This window comes from Bubalus bubalis, chromosome 3 (assembly GCF_019923935.1).
Source record: "Bubalus bubalis isolate 160015118507 breed Murrah chromosome 3, NDDB_SH_1, whole genome shotgun sequence".
Lineage (NCBI taxonomy): Eukaryota > Metazoa > Chordata > Mammalia > Artiodactyla > Bovidae > Bubalus > Bubalus bubalis.
In genome coordinates, this window is record NC_059159.1 from 116,681,685 (window position 1) to 116,695,142 (window position 13,458).

Below are 13,458 nucleotides of genomic sequence, written 5' to 3' on the forward strand. Positions count from 1 at the left end.
GTGGGAAAAAAATAATTACAGGATGAAGCAGAAAGTGCTGATGCAGAAGCTCCAGCAAATTATCCAGAAGATCTAACTGAGATAATTAAGGTGGCTACAGTAAACAACACATTGCCAATGTACACAAAACAGCCTTCTCTTGGAAGAAGATGATATCCAGGACTTTGATAGCTAGAGAGGAGAAGTCAATTCCTGGCTTCAAAGCTTCAGAGGAAATTGAAGCCAGTATTCATTTATCTTTCTGAAAATCCCAGCGCCTTTAAGAATTATGCTCAATTTACTCTGGTTTTGTTCTATAAACAGAACAACAAAGCCTGGATGATAGCACATCTATTGACATTAGGCTTTCCTGGTGACTCAGATGGTAAAGAATCTGCCCTCAGTGTGGGAGACCTGGCTTTGATCCCTGGATTGGGAATATCTGGGTCAGGAAGATCCCCTGGAGAAGGGAATGGCTAACTGCTCTAGTATTCTTGCCTGGAAAATTCCATGGACAGCGAGTCTGGTAAGCTACAGTCCATGGGGTTGCAAAGAGTCTAACATGACTGAGCGACTAACACTATTGACATTATGGTTTACTGAATACGTTAAGCCCAACTCTTAAAGACTTACTGGTCAGAAAACAAGGTTCCTTTCAAAATATTACCACTCATTGACAATGCATCTGGTCACTCAATAGCTCTGATGGAAATATACCAAGAGATTAATGTTTTCATGCCTGCCAACACAGCATTCATTCTTTAGCCAATGGATCAAGGAGTCATTTTGACCTTCAAGTCTCATTATTTAAGAAATACATTTTGTAAGGCCATAGCTGCCATAGATAGCGATTCTTCTGATGGATGTGGACAAAGGAAATTGAAAACTTTCTGGAAAGGATTTACCATTCTAGAAGCCATTAAGAACACTTGTGATTCATGGAAAGAGGTCCAAATATCAACATTAACAGGAGTTTAGAAAAAGTTGATTCCAATCCACATGGATGACTGAAGGCTTCAAGACTTCAGTGGAGGAAGGAACTACAAATGTCCTGGAAATAGCAAGACAGTGAGAATTAGAAGTGGAGCCTGAAGATGGGGCTGAATTGCTGCAGTCTCATGATAAAACTAATGGATGAGGAGTTGCTTCTAGTGGATGAGCAAAGAGAGTAGTTTATTGAGATGGAATCTACTCCTGGTTAAAATGCTATGAAGATTCTTGAAATGACAGCAAAGAATTAAAATATTCCATAAACTTATTTGATAAAGCAGTGGCAGGGTTGAGAAGACTGACTCCAATTTTGAAAGAAATTCTTTCATGGGTAAAATGCTATCAAATAACATTGCCTGCTACAGAGAAATCTATTTGTGAAAGGAAGAGTCAATTGATGCAGCCAAACTTCATGGTTGTCTTATTTTAAGAAATTGCCTGGGAGTTCCCTGGTGGTCTAGTGTTTAGGATTTGGTGCGTTCACTGCTGTGTCCTGGGTTCAGTCCCTGATCAGGCAACTGAGATCCTACAAGCCATGGAGTGTGGTCAAAATAAAAAAAAAATCAGAGCCACCTTAAACTTCAGCAACAGTCAGCAACCATAGACATCGAGGCAAGACCCTTCACCAGCAAAAATGTTATGGCTTGCTGAAGGCTCAGATGATGGTTAGCATTTATTAACAATAAAGTATTTTTTTAAACTAAGATACATACTTTTTTTAGACATAAAAAATGCATTACACACTTAATAGACCAAAGAGATGTTATTAATGCTATTATACACTTAATAGGCCAAAGAGACTACATGTAGTGTAAACTTAACTTTTACATGCACTGGGAAACCAAAAAACCATGTGACTAACTTTATTTGACATTTGCATGATTGTGGCAGTCTGGAACCCAACCCTCCATATCTCCAAGGCATGCCTATAGTTGGTACTTAAGTAGTTGCTAAATAACTTACATAGAAGCTGAGGTAGAACTTAAATCTAGGCCACTTCTTTCTTTAGATGGAGTGTTGATTGCTTTCCTTGGTGGTGGGGGGGAAGGTAATTTAGAAGTATAGTGTTGCTGTGAATGGAACTTGGCTCCAGAGCAGTAGGGGGCCTAGTTGCTCTCTGGGGCTGGGATGTGGGGAAAGCGAGGGTGAGATAGGACAAGCCTGTAGATGAGAATCAGGTGGAAAGGTAGGCTTGGGTAGCAGAAAACTAGCCAAGTGGGAAAAATCCATGTCCAGAGTCCAAAGTCTACAACTTGGGTCAGCCAGTCTATGAGATTGGCATTTAGGCCATTTCTCCCCATTTTACATATGAGGAACCTGAGGCACAGAGAAGCATTTTCATAAAAATCACCTTAAATTGTGGACTGATTTCCTTTTAAAGCCCAGGTTCTTGTTCACTACACTGCCCTGCCTCTGTTGGAAACTGTCTTCACCGTAGTTACATGGAGATTAGCTAAGTAAAATCCAATTCATCATTTAAGTTTTACTGGATATCTAGTGCAGGAGACAGATGCCTGAGTCACCAACTGTGTGATCCTTGCCATGAGAGGTGAGAAAGGAACGTGCAGTCGGGACCTGTAATGAGCTGACACTGGAAGGAGAGCGGGGACCCCAGGCAGGAAGAGACCATAGCCTGGGACAGGAAACAGCTCCATCCTCAGAGTGATTGGAGGGTTAGAAGGCAGATGACAGCCCCATCAGGAAGGGACTGGTGCTGTCTCAGCCTGGGGTTTGGACTTGACAAGGAAGCATAGGAGCAGCTGCTGGAGAATTGTCTGGAGGGAGTTGCTTTGAAGAAATGTGCATTTTAGAAAGGCCTCTCTTCCTAATTTCTTAAGAGTACTTGTGATTTTTGAGGGGGGCTTTGGAACTCCTCATTTTACAGAAGCACTGTATTTAATAAAAATTTTTCTAAGCTACAAGTTGTGATGCCCAGAGAGACATTTAAATGCATAGTAAATAGTTGTAAATGAAGGAGGACAACACATATAATTAATGTGGACGAGCCTATACACATTAAGGGGTTCTCTTTATTCCTGAGGGCAGGGTCTGCAGCCCATTTTTAACCTTTTTTTTTTTTTTTTTTGCTTTTAAAAATCCTGTAGGGTATTAAATGCTTCAAAAGGCAAAAACAGTATATTTGTCTATAATAGGGAAGAAGACCATTTTCTGATCCATGTAAATATCCCTTATTGATTTAAAAATTCAGCCTGACAGAGTATAAAGCAGATATTTAAAATGTGCACAGTGCATGAAATTACCTCACATTACTAGTAAATGCATGCCTTGTAGCAATTATGTCACTTATGCTTACACTAATTAAGTGTTGATGTGTGAGCCATAAGTTGCAATGATGTTGTTAACTAATATACATAAATATTCCCTTTAAACTGTAATTGCACTTTGCCACGATGGTGAAAGTAGGCAAGCTCAACTTAGGAATTATTAGGACTGTTCTTTGAGAAAATGTAAATGAAGACTGGAAAAGGGTGAGTTTGATTCCAGAATGCCCCTTGAATTAAAGAAGGGGAGGAGGAGTGGGGAGGGGTCCTCCCTGGAAGGACTCCAGGAGTCTAATGTACAAATCTATGGAGAACATTTGCATATTCTTTCTCTTTTTGAGACACTGATGATGTCCAAGCACATAGCATCAGTGGCATGGACTGCGTTTTTCAAGTTGAAAAAGTCGACTTCATGATCATACTGTCCTCCGCAGAGAGACACTGCACTACATTTCTGTCATAAGAGCTTAGCTGAGCTCTGGGAAGTTTGTGGTGGTGTACCCATTTGCTGAAGTGAAGATTTACGATGCCTAACCTGGATGTGATTTTATTTTTAACTCTAAAAATCTAAGCCCTGTTTGCTCCCTAGGAACTGAGGCCCAGGTAACCTAAGAAGGGAGGTGTTATTCTGAATTGCTTCTGCTACTGCTGCTGCTAAGTCGCATCAGTCATGTCCGATTCTGTGCGACCCCATAGACGGCCACCCACCAGGCTCCGCCGTCCCTGGGATTCTCCAGGCAAGAACACTGGAGTGGGTTGCCATTTCCTTCTCCAATGCATGAAAATGAAAAGTGAAAGTGAATTCGCTCAGTCGTGTCCAACTCTTCGCGACCCCGTGGACTGCAGCCCACCAGGTTCCTCCATTCATGGGATTTTCCAGGCAAGAGTACTGGAGTGGGGTGCCATTGCCTTCTCCAAATTGCTTCTGCAACCAGAGCTAATGCAGAATGGTGAGGCTTCTGTGGTTTGGAGTCAGAGAGCTTGGGTATCTGAGCCCTCAGGACACACAGTCTTCTCATTCTGTGGCCGATAATGACCCCCTTGGAAAATAGTAAGGTTATTTTCTAAAAATATTCCTCCCTCTGCCAAGAACAAAAGAAAGACCAGGGCCCCTTACAGAGCTTAAGGTTTGTTGACTCATGCTAAGAAGGAAACGAGAAAAGGGGAGGGAAAGGCCTGGTTATAATTATCAGCAACAGCATCTGGGGTAACAGCAGTCCTTATGCTGGCAGTTCTGGCCCCTATTAGGGCTAAAGGAGGAAGTGTATGGTAAAGATTTGAGCTCTCTTCGCCTCACTTTGGCCTCTAATTTTAGAGTTTAGTTGAGATTTTAACATAAGGTGACGTGAGAAACCATTTTCATGCTATTTGTACTTAAAATTTCTTCCCCTCCCCCAGCTTTATTGAAATCTAATTGACACATAATATTGCTTAAGTTTAAGGTTTACAACAAGTAGATTTGATGCATGTATAAATTGTAAAATGATTACCATCATAGTGTTAGCTACCACCTCCATCTGGTCATGTAGTTACCATTTCTTTTTTATGTTGAGAATATTTGAGATCTACTGTCTTAGAGCATTCATGTATATGATACAGTATTATTGGTATTATTATAATATGACAGTGTTATCGTTTAGTCGCTCAGTTGTGTCAGACTCTTTTGCAATGGACTGTGGCTCACTGGGCTCCTCTGTCCTTGGGTTTTCCCAGGCAAGAATACTGGAGTGGGTTGCCATTTCTTTCTCCAGGGGATCTTCCCAAACCAGGGATCAAACCCGTGTCTCCTGCATTGGCAGGCAGATTCTTTACTATTTAGCCACCAGGGAAGCCCCATGATACCATATTATAAGCTGCAATCACCATGTGCTGTTTTAGATCCCCAAATTTGTTAAGTTTTATAAGTGGAAGTTTGTATCCTTTGAGCAAAGTAATATCTCCCCATATCTTGAAATTTCTTAATTACAAGACTTGTGTGACATATAATCTCTGATTAGTATAATATTATTAGTATCCAGAAAGATTACTTTTAGGTGAAATCACTTTATCAAGATGTATTTTAGTACCCAAATGGCTTCGATTCCTTGAAGGGATTATATTACATTTGAATCAGTCAAGATAGACTTCTGTTTTCCTGGAGTAAGAAATAACCTGGTACTCTCTGTGGCTTAAAATAACAAGATTTATTTCTTGCTCACGTTTTGTGTTCATTACAGATCCTTAGAAAGTTTTGTTCAGCTTTAATCATTCAGGAGTCCAGTCTGACAGATCAGTTAGTCTCCACATGGGAAGATAAAGAAGGCTCTGGAGAGTCTCAGGGGGTAATTAAATGTTCTAGAACTGGCACCTCTTCTTTTCCTCCATCCCACCCAGGCATAAGAGAGCAAGTAAGGATAATGCCACTGGAGCTAGGGAGAGAGATTTTGGGGGCAAAGAGATATCGCAATATTTATTTTTCTTACACTGAATTTCAGTTTTGAACAAAATGTTTACTGCATGGTTTCTGTATGATGGTTGGCGTGCTCGTGTTTTCTCACACTATCCTCACCATCAGCAAGAGGATAAAAAGGAAGATTCCTAGGATGGAACCTCTTATTACCAGTTAGCTAAAGCAGACTGCAGCCCACTTCCCCATCTGCTACACCTAGCTTAAGTGAAATGTCAGTGCCAAACACATAGGCTGGATTTCATCATCACTTTTTGGGACTCGTCAAAGCTCTGTACTGCATTTTTAAAAAATATATTAAAAAGTGCTACTATATTACATGATTAGCTTCAGTGAAATTACAAAGGAGAGCATATTAGAAAAAAAATACCAGCGGTAAAATCTCTTTAAGAATTAATATAATAGGGTAAAATGAAAAAAATTCCCTTTAGAAAATATTAATTTGTTGCTGGAAATCTATACAGAAGTTTTATTTGAAGTTCTGCACGGAAACTTAAATCTCATGTAACTCAGACACTTTGGAACTGTCTCTCCTTAATGTTGTTGGGCACCTGGGCAACTAAGTGGCTATATTTTGGATGAATTGTGTCTTAGATCCATATGGTTCTTCTTGTTTATCTTAAGATATCTTTAGTAACTCACAATTTTAAGCAACTGGCATTGGGATTTATTGAATGGAAAAGAAGGGAACCTATTTCATTTTTGTTTTATTGAATGAGTAAAATAGGAAATAAAATACTTGCAGAGAGACTCATGAAGGGCTGGGAATGTGGGAATGGTATAAGTTTATTTCACCCACCTGAAAGTTAACATGTTCATTATATATTGGGTATGTTCAGGTCTGTCTCTAAGTAAGACTGTAATTTTTAAAAGGAATCATAATCCCTAAGACCTCGAACTCAAATCTGAAAGATAAAGGCTGAATTTGTTTCTTTCTGACTGAGAGAGAGCAGTAGCCATCAGAGAACCCTCTTGAAAAAGTCAGGGTTTATGAAGAGTTCACGATAGGGATAAGGTTTGTTACTTTTAAATGAGGTAGCATTGTGTTGGTGAAGTAATTAATTGAGTTAGGTAGTTAAGTCTAATAATTCATTAACTGGGATTTGGCAAGAGGTCTACTGGATGGTCTGCTGAGTCTGAGTGATTGAGCACCAGGGTCAGGTGTCTCTGGCATGAGTGGAAAGTTCTTTTTTTCATTCCCATAAGGGTTCAGACCTTTCCTTCTTCAAAGCTCTTTTTCCCTCTCCTGCTGTCTGTAAGATTCACTGGAGACTTCAATTATAGAAGAAGTCTAAAGCTGGTTGTTTCTGTATTTTAGCTCATGGATGAGATACAATGTAAAAAAATTTTTTTTGGAGCCTTTACTGTATGACAGGGACTTTGCTTTCAAGTGGCATTTATCATCTAGGTCTGGTAAGGCAGTCAGAATTGAACATAAGTAGGTGTGAGAAGGAATGACAAGAGCTGGGACAGAAGTCTGTACCATAATGGGAAGTATGATGGAGAGGATGCTCAGTTGTGCTCCTGGCTTCATAAACTCTTTTTTTTTTATGCTAACTCTTAAAAGGTGGGCCAATATCAGTAAGGCCTGAGTCCTGACGTGGGGATTCTGGGCAGAAGGAGTGTATATGGAAAGACAGAAAACTTTTCAGGGCACCATGAGCAATTCAGTGTGCACAGTAGAAGGATGAGTTCCCCCTTCCCCCACTGCTCTCTTTCTGGCTTTCCCAGGTCTTGCTGCAAACTGAAGTCAAGTTAACAGAGGGGACCTTTGGGAGTGCAATTCAAGTTGGCAAAAGATTAAACATTTTTAGTATGAGAGCTGTGCTGAAAATCTGGAGAAGAAATGTCTAATTGTCTCCAAGCTATTTAACCTTGAGATCAGGATGCCAGAAGAGCCCCCTACCTCCTGTCCACAGAGTTGGAAGCATATATTCACTTCTAAGTCCCTACTGGCTCAGAGGAAGAAGTTAAATTCTGACAACCTCTCCTGTAGACCCAGAGATAAAATAGGTGAAGTGGGGATAGGAAGAGGAAAGAATTTACAAGGAGTAAGGGACTGTGTTGGAAAGGATATAGGATCAGTTAGGATGATTTCGGTGGTAGTCTGGGTTTAAACAGTAAAGAAAATTTATTGGCTAATGTAATAAACAAGCTAAATGTCCTCAGTGTCCTCAGGAATGAAGCTCCATTTTTCTGTGATCGTTTGAGTGTTCTGCCTTGCTCTCCACCCACATATGTATTGGATTTATCCTTCGTCTGACTTTACCATAGTGGCAAAATAGCTGCCAGCAGCTGCAGGTCACAGGCATCCTTCTTAATAGCCGGAAGAGACAGAATGTTTCCCTACATTCGTCAAAGCCCAGAGCTTCATGGTGATTGGCACATCTTAGATTATGAGCCTGCCTCTAAAGCAGTCTTGGGGCCAGAGGAATGCTCTGGGCTATTTGGATTAGAGCTCAGTTATATACCCCTCCCTGACCCATTCCCCATGGCCTAGCTTGCTTTAGACCAATCAGAGCCTCCTAGGGGTCAATCCAGCTCAAGGATCAAAGTTGTTTCCCAAAAGGAGAAAGAAGAAATTGAGAACTGAAGAAATACTCTCCAGTAGGAAAACATTCTGGAGAGGCACCCACAATACCCACTTCATGTAACCCTATGTGCTACCCCAGAATTTCAGACTCAGGACTTCAGGACTGCTGAAGGACCTGCCTGTCTTCTCTCTTAAGGCCTGGAACATAAAAGACTTCAACCTAAACAGTTGGTTGGATTTCCTTCCAGACTACCTCTGCTGGCTTCATGTGAGGAGTGATTTCTTTCAGTTGTGGACTGCGTCACCCCACCCTTTACCCTGGGGCTAGAATTACAGCTAAGTCATAGGCAGTGAGAGGGGACCATATTAAGGAATTTAACATGTATCTTGAAGAATTTTAGAATCATTTTAGAGGAATGTTGAAGTGGGAAGGTTTATAATGAGGTTTACTGTTTAGAAGGACAATGCTGATTATTCGAGTGGAGAATGAATTGAACAGACAGAAATCAAATCAGGTTTAGATTGTTTAAGTCAGAAGCAATAAGGATGGAGTGCAGGGGTCTATGTGATAAAACTTAAGGAAGTATCTAAGGACTTAGGAAATCCATAGTGGCGGTGGTGGGAGGGTTTGGTGAGAGAGATGGAGTGTCTGGGAGGAATGGCAAAATAATGGCACCTTTTCCCAAAAAGAAAGTAGTAATTACAAAAAGCTCATTTTCTGACACACACTAGAAAAGTAAAAATGGTGTTTGTTTCTTTTTTTCCTTTTTGTTTTGTTATGGTGAGAGGTCTTAAAATAAAGACAGTCTGGAACGGTCTGAAACTCCATTTCCTTTCATCTACTGAATTTCTGACAACCAGCGAATGATAGAGGTAGATGTCTTTTTTTTAAATTCTCTCTCCGTTAGATGAGAGAGACTGTGTATACTACTGTTTCCTCCTGTGTCATTAATGTTAGCAAAGGTTCCAGTTTTCCGTGAGCTTTAATATCTAAAAAATAACGGGATACTGTTGAAAGCACAGGCCTCATATTAGTGAAAAATTCCAATATTCCTAACTGGTAAAGGATTCCAAGTCTTGAGAGTGAGCTCTCTCTGAGTTAGAAACTTTAAAGGTTAATGATTGTAGAGAGACTATCTTTCTTTTATTCCTTAATAATTTTGAGTGAAGTGCTGTAGATAAAATTGAAACACAAAAATTCAGAGCAAAGTAGACTTGGATTTGGAAGTCTCTTTGCTCGGGAAAGAATGTGAATTTCCTTCATATTGCCAACAGCGGCCAAGATAAGCTGATCATGAACCCAATATGTGATGCATTATTGTCAGGATGTAATGTAAGTTCTTACACCCTTAACCCTGTTGTGTGATTTAGCCATCGAAGTCATTTGCTGATTTTTATATGAACAATGGGGATATTGTCTGGTTGAGCAAAGGTTACAAGACAGATGTGTTTTGCTGAAAAGAATCATTTGGAAAAGCTTGGCATAGGTAATTGACCACCCACTTGTGTTTGGTTTTATTACTGTAGCATGGGAGGTAAACTTAGGTATATGAGCTAGATTGCCTGGAATATATTTATTGTTTATTTTCCCTACAGTGAAATTCCAGGGTTGTGAGGAAAAAGGACTTATCAAGTAACCTTCTTTTTACATGTGTATATGCTAAGTTGCTCCTACCGCCAACACTTTATTTTCTGCCTCAGGCTGCTTGGGCCCAAGAAGACTACAAACCAGGACTTAGTGGCTATACCTCTAGCCTTCAGTTTCTTTATTTGTGATGGAATAACAGTACCTTCCCTATTTGCCTTGTGAATTTCTTATGAACTTTAAATGTCAGTGTGTGATAAGCATAAAGTGTCTACCACTTCAGACTTTATAATTACTCCCCTCTTGCTCTTGTGACAAAGTCCAAACTATTTGATGTGGGAGATAAAGGCCTTTTATGACCTGGCTCTTGTCTGTCTCTCCAACTCATATTCTTCTATCCACTCCATTCCCTATACCTTCTACTCTGCACACCAGATATAATATCATTTTGATCTATTCATGGTTCTCCAAAGACATGCTGTGGTCCTCTTACCCCTGGTATTTTCTCAAGACATGCTGTATTCCTAAAACGCTTGTTGTCTGGTGGCATTTGAGTCACTTTCTGGGTTTCTAAGCCCTTCTCTCCCTTCTCCTCAAACCAAGTTGATACTCAAGGCAAATATCTGTAGTAAGGCTGTCAGTGTTGAGGGCAAAGACAAGAAAGGATTCTGAGGCTCCCTGTTCTCCCTTGATGACAGAGATAGAAGGCATAAAGGAGTCAGTACTAACTCTAATTTTATAGATGGGACACCTGAGGCCCAAAGGGTTTTAGTAATTTGTCCAAGGAGATAAATCAAGGAATTTGTAGACCTGGAATTTGACCCTGGGCAGTCGGACTTAAGATCTATAGGCATTTGCTTCATGCTATTTGGATCGCATCACTGATTCAATGGACATGAGTTTGAGCAAGTTCCAGGAGATGGTAAAGAACAGGGAAGCCTGACGTGCTGCAGACCATGGGGTCGCAAAGATTTGGACACAACTGAGCGATGCTGTAAAGAGCAGTATGGCATAGGAACCTGGAATGTCAGGTCCATGAATCAAGGCAAATTGGAAGTGGTCAAACAAGAGATGGCAAGAGTGAATGTCAACATTCTAGGAATCAGCGAACTGTAATGGACTGGAATGGGTGAATTTAACTCAGATGACCATTATATCTACTACTGCAGGCAGGAATCCCTCAGAAGAAATGGAGTAGCCATCATGGTCAACAAAAGAGTCAGAAATGCAGTACTTGGATGCAATCTCAAAAACGACAGAATGGTCTCTGTTTGTTTCCAAGGCAAACCATTCAATATCACAGTAATCCAAGTCTATGCCCCTACCAGTAACACTGAAGAAGCTGAAGTTGAAAGGTTCTATCAAGACCTACAAGACCTTTTAGAACTAACACCCAAAAAGATGTCCTTTTCATTATAGGGGGCTGGAATGCAAAAGTAGGAAGTCAAGAAACACCTGGAGTAACAGGCAAATTTGGCCTCAGAATACGGAATGAAGCAGGGCAAAGACTAATAGAGTTTTGCCAAGAAAATGCACTGGTCATAACAAACACCCTCTTCCAACAACACAAGAGAAGACTCTATACATGGACATCACCAGATGGTCAACACCAAAATCAGATTGATTATAGTCTTTGCAGCCAAAGATGGAGAAGCTCTATACAGTCAGCAAAAACAAGACCGGAAGCTGACTGTGGCTCAGATCATGAACTCCTTATTGCCAAATTCAGACTGAAATTGAAGAAAGTAGGGAAAACCACTAGACCATTCAGGTATGACCTAAATCAAATCCCTTATCATTATACAGTGGAAGTGAGAAATAGATTTAAGGGCCTAGATCTGATAGATAGAGTGCCTGATGAACTATGGAATGAGGTTTGTGACATTGTACAGGAGACAGGGATCAAGACCATCCCCATGGAAAAGAAATGCAAAAAAGCAAAATGGCTGTCTGGGGAGGCCTTACAAATAGCCGTGAAAAGAAGAGAAGTGAAAAGCAAAGTAGAAAAGGAAAGATATAAGCATCTGAATGCAGAGTTCCAAAGAATACAAGAAGAGATAAGAAAGCCTTCTTCAGTGATCAAGGTAAAGAAATAGAGGAAAACAACAGAATGGGAAAGACTAGAGATCTCTTCAAGAAAATTAAGATACCAAGGGAACATTTCATGCAAAGATGGGCACAATAAAGGACAGAAATGGTATGGACCTAGCAGAAGCAGAAGATATTAAGAAGAGGTGGCAAGAATACACAGAAGAACTGTACAAAAAAGATCTTCATGACCCAGATAATCATGATGGTGTGATCACTGACCTAGAGCCAGACATCCTGGAATGTGAAGTCAAGTGGGCCTTAGAAAGCATCACTACGAACAAAGCTAGTGGAGGTGATGGAATTCCAGTTGAGCTATTTCAAATCCTGAAAGATGATGCTGTGAAAGTGCTGCACTCAATATGCCAGCAAATTTGGAAAACTCAGCGGTGGCCACAGGACTGTAAAAGGTCAGTTTTCATTCCAATCCCAAAGAAAGGCAATGCCAAAGAATGTTCAAACTACCACACAATTGTACTCATCTCACACGCTAGTAAAGTAATGCTCAAAATTCTCCAAGCCAGGCTTTAGCAATATGTGAACTGTGAACTTCCTGATGTTCAAGCTGGTTTTAGAAGAGGCAGAGGAACCAGAGATCAAATTGCCAACATCTGCTGGATCATGGAAAAAGCAAGAGAGCTCCAGAAAAACATCTATTTCTGCTTTATTGACTATGCCAAAGCCTTTGACTGTGTGGATCACAATAAACTGTGGAAAATTCTGAAACGGATGGGAATATCAGACCACCTGACCTGCCTCTTGAGAAATCTGTATGCAGGTCAGGAAGCAACAGTTAGAACTGAACATGGAACAACAGACTGGTTCCAAATAGCAAAAGGAGTATGTCAAGGCTGTATATTGTCACCCTGCTTATTTAACTTATATGCAGAGTACATCATGAGAAATGCTGGGCTGGAAGAAGCACAAGCTGGAATCAAGATTTCCGGGAGAAATATCAATCACCTCAGATATGCAGATGACACCACCCTTATGGCAGAAAGGGAAGAGGAACTCAAAAGCCTCTTAATGAAGGTGAAAGTGGAGAGTGAAAAAGTTGGCTTAAAGCTCAACATTCAGAAAACGAAGATCATGGCATCCGGTCCCATCACTTCATGGGAAATAGATGGGGAAACAGTGGAAACAGTGTCAGACTGTATTTTTTGGGGCTCCAAAATCACTGCAGATGGTGACTGCAGCCATGAAATTAAAAGACGCTTACTCCTTGGAAGGAAAGTTATGACCAACCTAGACACCATATTCAAAAGCAGAGACATTACTTTGCCAACAAAGATCCATCTAGTCAAGGCTATGGTTTTTCCAGTAGTCATGTATGGATGTGAGAGTTGGACTGTGAAGAAGGCTGAGTGCCGAAGAATTGATGCTTTTCAACTGTGGTTTGGAGAAGACTCTTGAGAGTCCCTTGGACTGCAAGGAGATCCAACCAGTCCATTCTGAAGGAGATCAGCCCTGGGATTTCTTTGCAAGGAATGATGCTAAAGCTGAAACTCCAGTACTTTGGCCACCTTATGCGAAGAGTTGACTCATTGGAGAAGAC

The 13,458-nt window shown here is 40.6% G+C and overlaps 1 long non-coding RNA gene across 1 annotated transcript in view; it reads left to right on the plus strand.

Annotated features, from left to right (window-relative positions):
* Positions 1–13,458, plus strand: part of LOC112583906 — a 264,902-nt gene that overhangs the window by 171,379 nt on the left and 80,065 nt on the right. The window lies entirely within an intron of this gene.